Genomic DNA, 6,110 nt, shown 5'->3' on the forward strand with positions numbered 1-6,110 from the left:
GAGCACAGAAGCAAAGACAGTGCAGAGCTGAGTATTTTAGTGCCAAATTACCTTTACAGATTAAGCCTATATCTTAGCAAGCCTCCCCTGGGGGAGGAGGGAGACAAAACCAGAATTCCTGAGAATATCAGCAAGAGAAACAGGTCTTTTAAAAGTTAGTCCTTCTATGAACATGAACTAGAAACATGTACTTCAGGAAGCAGGAGCAACATCGAAGGATGAAAAAGAAGTCTATACAGTGACATTATCACCTACACAACCAGAAATCTGAAATGCTACACTGGACAACCCTCTGAGGGTTCATGGAGCTGAAAGACAGGGAGGGGTAGCAAGAGAACATTTCAGCTATAAAAAGAGACCAAAAGCACTCTGCTTGACTGAGGCTCAAAACCAAGCAGCAGAAAACCTGTGCTCCAGTTCAGACTCCCCTTCATTCCAGCAAGCAGGAAAGGGGCACTGCACGAGAATACAGGTATGTGGAGAGCCCAAATGTGGCACAGAGAGCATCTTGGGTGCTCTGTGAGTTTATACTTAGATAAATAATCTAGTCAGGTAAGCCTGATGAAATAGCCTTACAGAACTTCCTCAGTACAAGGAATACTGAAGGATTAAATCAGCCATGCTAAAAACAACGGATTTTAAAAGAAGGTAGTAAGAGACAGCAGAGGAAGCAGACACATTAATATTAGGCCACACAATAAATATTCTGCCTTAATGAACAGCTGATCCCTTTATTTTCTTCCCTGCAGGATAAGATCAGAGAGTTTAAGGCTCCATCAAAAAAACCTTTTTTTTTAAATAAGGCACTTTTCAAACTAAAGGTAAACACAAACCCAAATGCAGTGAGGATCACGGGCTGTTCCAGCAACTGCTTCTGGTGTTACACTACGCCTTCAATGCTCAGAGGGTCAGTTTTCTAACACTGGTGCTTTCTATACACAAATATATTATAAAAAATTACACATTTGTTAGACCATATGCTATTTTGGGTTTTTTTCATTGTCACAGTTTTGTGAAAAATAAACTCTCCAACTTTGACGTCAAGGCTTGGGAGCTGAAAGCAAACCAAAAGACATGAACTAACCCAGTTTTCTCCAACCTTACCCACACACAAACCCCAAAGCTGACCTTTCTCTGCTTTTTCTGGAAAACATAAAGATCTAGCTTCTGATAAAGCATGAAATACCACTTTTTAGTCAAAACAGCATCTCTACAGATAAAACCTAATTTTAAAACCGTAAATATAAATTTCAATTTACAGACGTTTATGGATGTCATTACAAACAACCAACAGATCAGGCTGATGTTCTTACACACAAAAGGGGTTTAACAATTTGCTGAATAATCTTTCATCTTCAAAGAAAGGTTTAATCTTGACGAGAGTAACAAGTTCAGCTAAAGAAAAACAGAATACCTCTGCTAAGACTCCTTAGCTAACTGCAGACGTATACACCAAGATCACAAAGTTGCCATGGCATCGACTTCAGGACTGTGGTTGGACACACAAAATGTCTTTTTCCTACAGACTCTTATGGGAAGCTGAGCGACTTTGGCCATGAACCAAATATGTTTTGGCTCTGAAGTCGACATAATTCATCCCCATTTGGGCATTCCAATGGTTAGCTCCACTGAGAAAGCAAGGCAACCAGCACTTTAGAGCATCCATGGAAATAAAGCTCTAAAACACACTGCTCTGATAATGGCAAAGAGAAACGCAATTTGTGCTTACCTTGCTCACTATCATTACATAATAACATAATACTATTTTCTCCAGCACTTAACCAGCACATCAGAACAAATGGGAAAGGTTCAGTTTTGGCTACTGTATATCAAACTACAGCATGAGGAAATTTTCTAGGATCTGAGGTATCACATTTATTTCTCTCATTCCCTGATATTTTCAACTGTATAAGCATAAGGCTATTTTTAAGCAAGCCATCAAAAACACAAACTAAAATAAGACTTCTGCAGGTACTCAAAAATTCTGAAGTAGCTGAAGTAAAACACTCAATATAGCCTAAAGCAGTGAACCTCATGCAAACTGTTTTTCCATGTAGCAGTCACAGAGGCCTAAAGTAAACCTCCCACATCCCCAGCTCTTGGCTTCCTCAGAAAGCACCATGTGAGGCAGAGCAGGGAGCGCTGCTGCCACTCTGCCCAGGCAGGGGCACGGACAGAGAGCTGGGGCAGGGGAGCCGTCCTGTCTCAGAGAGCTGGGGCAGGGGAGCCGTCCTGTCCCAGAGAGCTGGGGCAGGGGAGCCGTCCTGTCACAGAGAGCTGGGGCAGGGGAGCCGTCCTGTCTCAGAGAGCTGGGGCAGGGGAGCCGTCCTGTCCCAGAGAGCTGGGGCAGGGGAGCCGTCCTGTCCCAGAGAGCTGGGGCAGGGGAGCCGTCCTGTCCCAGAGAGCTGGGGCAGGGGAGCCGTCCTGTCCCAGAGAGCTGGGGCAGGGGAGCCGTCCTGTCACAGAGAGCTGGGGCAGGGGAGCCGTCCTGTCCCAGAGAGCTGGGGCAGGGGAGCCGTCCTGTCCCAGAGAGCTGGGGCAGGGGAGCCGTCCTGTCCCAGAGAGCTGGGGCAGGGGAGCCGTCCTGTCACAGAGAGCTGGGGCAGGGGAGCCGTCCTGTCTCAGAGAGCTGGGGCAGGGGAGCCTTCGCTGTCACCAAGGCACAGCTAAACCCCTTCTTCCCCCGAGGCTCATCCTCGCAGAGAAAGGTCTCCTGAAACAGTAATTTAGGACCAGTTCACTATCCAACAAACACACACCATGAGGCGATGGCAAAAAAGTACTTAAGAAATCAGAAAGCTTTAGAAAGTATGTTTAAAAATACCCCATTATTATATATTATCAGTAACTCACATATTAAAACCAAATCAAGTTATCATTTTATTCCTGAGATCACAGCAGGAACACTGACAACCTCGAGGGCAGGACCTTGTGTTTCAGCCGCCGAGACCGGCCCGTCCCCCACAGCCCCGCAGCCGTCCCGCACCCCCGCACCCCTAGGCCCTGCCCGCGGCGTGTGCCCTGCTCTCAGCGGGCTCTTCCTCACCTTCTACCACCAAAAACCGCCGCTCACCAAGGAACCAAGTTTTCCCGAAAGCAGCATTCTTCTTCTTCTCCCCCGACTCTTACTCCCGAGCGCATGGACGCCGCGCCGGTGCGGGACCGCGCCAGTGCGGGCCGGGGAGGCGGAAATGGAGCCGTGCCGACCGCCGGGCCCCGCCCCGGCCCCCGCCCGCACACGCTCCCCGGCACCAAGTTCCACCGCCCGCCCCGCGCCCGCCGGACAGCCCGAAGGCAGGGAGGGAGAGGGCAGGGGGGGAGAGGGCAGGGAGGTCTCACCAGCGGCGGGCCCGGCCCCTCGCCCCGGGCTCCGCGGCGCGGCCCAGCCCGGGCTGCTCGGGCTCCTCCGGGCTGGGCAGGCGCGGCGGCGGCGGCGGCGGCGGCGGGCTGAGCTGACGGGAGGGGCGGCGGCAGCGCCCGCCCCCGGCGGGACGGGCCGGGGCGGAGCGGGAGCGCTGAGGGAGGGAGGGACGGCAGAGCGGAGCACGGCAGGGCAGCGCCTCCCGGCCTCGGAACACCTCACGGGGGCCGCTCCGCAAACACCAGAGCCTGCAGAGCCGGCCGGGCCCGCGGACAGCGTGTGCTCGGACACCCCGCACCGTGAGCTCTGCCCGGCTGTGCGAGCCGGACACCCCGCACCGCGAGCTCTGCCCGGCTGTGCGAGCCGGACACCCCGCACCGTGAGCTCTGCCCGGCTGTGCTGCCCGGACACCCCGCACATGTGCTGAGGTGCCATCACCTCTGAATACAGCAGTGAACGCGGTTCCCAGGCTATCCACCCATATTTTCCAAGGTACTGAAAAATGAGAGGGTGCAGAAGAGAACCACGAAACTGATCTGAAGGCTGAATGTGATCCCAGGCAGAAAGAGTGTTAAAATATTTAGTTCCTCAAATAGACAGCTCAGAAGGCAGCTTAAGAGAAAGAAAACAAGGTACTGGTATTTTACTGTGGGGCACCCATGGTAACCACAAAGAGCTGTACAGAAGTAACCATCAAAGAGCACTACCTGTGACTGGGGATGTCACATGCAGGTAACCATCTCATATCAGTGGGGCTGGCATTAAAGAGACAGGTGTTTTTAAGTATTAACACATAGGTTTAGCAGTGGTGGTTTGCACAGCATCGTTATAAGCACAACAGTCAATAATATCAGCACACTCACGTGATGTGTTTGCCTCTCCCGCCTGAAGTGTCAGATACTCCAGCTCTTCCCTGCATAGAGCCAAAGCCCTCAGCTTCACTACGTGCAAACTCTAAAATATAATTTCACATGATTAAATACAAAAATTAATCCTCCTTACACCCAAAATCAAAAATGTAGAGACAATCCAAAATACATTTATAAATAATAGTAAGGGTTTGCCATGCAAACTATGATTATCATATGTAATTCATGATGAAAAACTAAATCTGAATTTAACTGCAAAATAATTATTACAGTGCCAGAGTATTCCAGAACATTTTCTACCCTATGGGAGCATTTCACAGAGTGTCTTCCAGTGCGTCTGTAAGCGGCACGAAGGAGAATCCATGTGTATGTTCAGAAAAAAGCGGCAGGCTGACACAAGCAGCACAGTCTCTGGAGAACACTGGCCATGACTGCCTTGTTTGGTGTCAGAGCAGAGGAACTGGAGACAAAGCTCTCAGGGTGACAACAGCCAGCCCATTAGTGATCCTACACTTCTACCACTGCCCCTTTCAGCAGCTCTGCTGCTGAAGGCTGCTCCCAAAACAAGAGGAGGTTGCTGTGTGTGCCTCAGCCAGCACCACACAGTGTCTTTCCTCCGATGGAGAATCCTCTTAATCACATTCCCTTCCCTCCATTTTGCCAGTGTGATGAGGCCTGTGTCTGGAAAGAAAGGAATTTTCTCTCTCCCAGAGGAAATGTCTTAGTTCTGGTAGCCTTTTATGATTTTGTCTGTCTCTGAAATCTGAGACGAGAAACTGAGCTATGATTCCTGTTGTGGGATCTATTCCTCAGGTCCAATGCTGGCTCTCTCTTCCCCTAGATATGAACCCAGAAGTTTTGAAATAGTATTTATAGTCAATTGGATTTAGGTCCTGCTGTTTCCCATGAAACCTGAGAATCAAAGTATTTTTAACTAGGGCTTGATGTTAGTGTTTTCCAGGTCCTCTTAGTAGAGCAATGCTTTTGATACTAGCAAATAAAGGTTTTTGCTCTCATCAGTAGCTTCCTTTTGGGAAGAATGTAAGGCCACAGCTGTTGTTCTACTTCTTCTGCCCTCTGCTCCTTCCACTCATTTGTTCATATGATTTATCCATTCCTAGCCACTGAAATTCTTCAGCTCTTCTTTCTTCTCACAAAGGTTATGGCTGTGCTCAGCCGCACACTTATCATGCAAGCTTCCAGCCTTTTTTTGTTTTTTAAACAAGAATCAGACCACACAAATATAATGGCAGCAGTGTTCACTGTAATGCTCGGCAATAGAGAAATCAGAAATCAGACTGCTCCCTTTTTCAGCTCAGCTTCAGTGTTATGTTAGTTCAGGTTTCTCATTGTAACCTACTATTCCAATTATTGGGTTTAGAGGGCTCCTTCAAAGCAGGTAACTTGGTAAATTTTAGAGGCTTCATTTCAATGCAGCTGCTTTTATCCTACCAGATTAATTTTCATGCAACAGGAGAATTTTCTAGCAAATTATTAATTTGCTGATTTTTAAGGCAGTAGAATCAACACCACCTTATATTCAAGAGCTTTGTGACCATCAGATTTACAGTGTCTAAGGAGGTCTAAGTTCTGATACAGGTTTTTGGTCTGTTAAAGTACATTCATCATGTCTCTCCAGGCTGCAGTTGCCTGATGCCTCAGCCTGTGACACCCCCAAGCAGGTGTGCACACAGGGATTCAGCTCAGCCTGTTTGCTCTGTGGAGCTGGTCACAGCTCTACAGGGCAAAGCAACAGTGAAGCTAAGGAGTTTCAATCAACACCTACATCCCAGGACTTCAGGATCACCCCGTGCACCAGCTGAGGTCTGGCACAGCTGGCTGTGTGCAGAGCCTCGGGCATTGCACTGATACCAGGTAAG

The sequence above is a fragment of the Empidonax traillii genome, unplaced genomic scaffold, assembly GCF_003031625.1.
Source record: "Empidonax traillii isolate 1590-97213 ecotype Southwest subspecies unplaced genomic scaffold, ASM303162v1 scaffold1479:size124046, whole genome shotgun sequence".
NCBI lineage: Eukaryota > Metazoa > Chordata > Aves > Passeriformes > Tyrannidae > Empidonax > Empidonax traillii.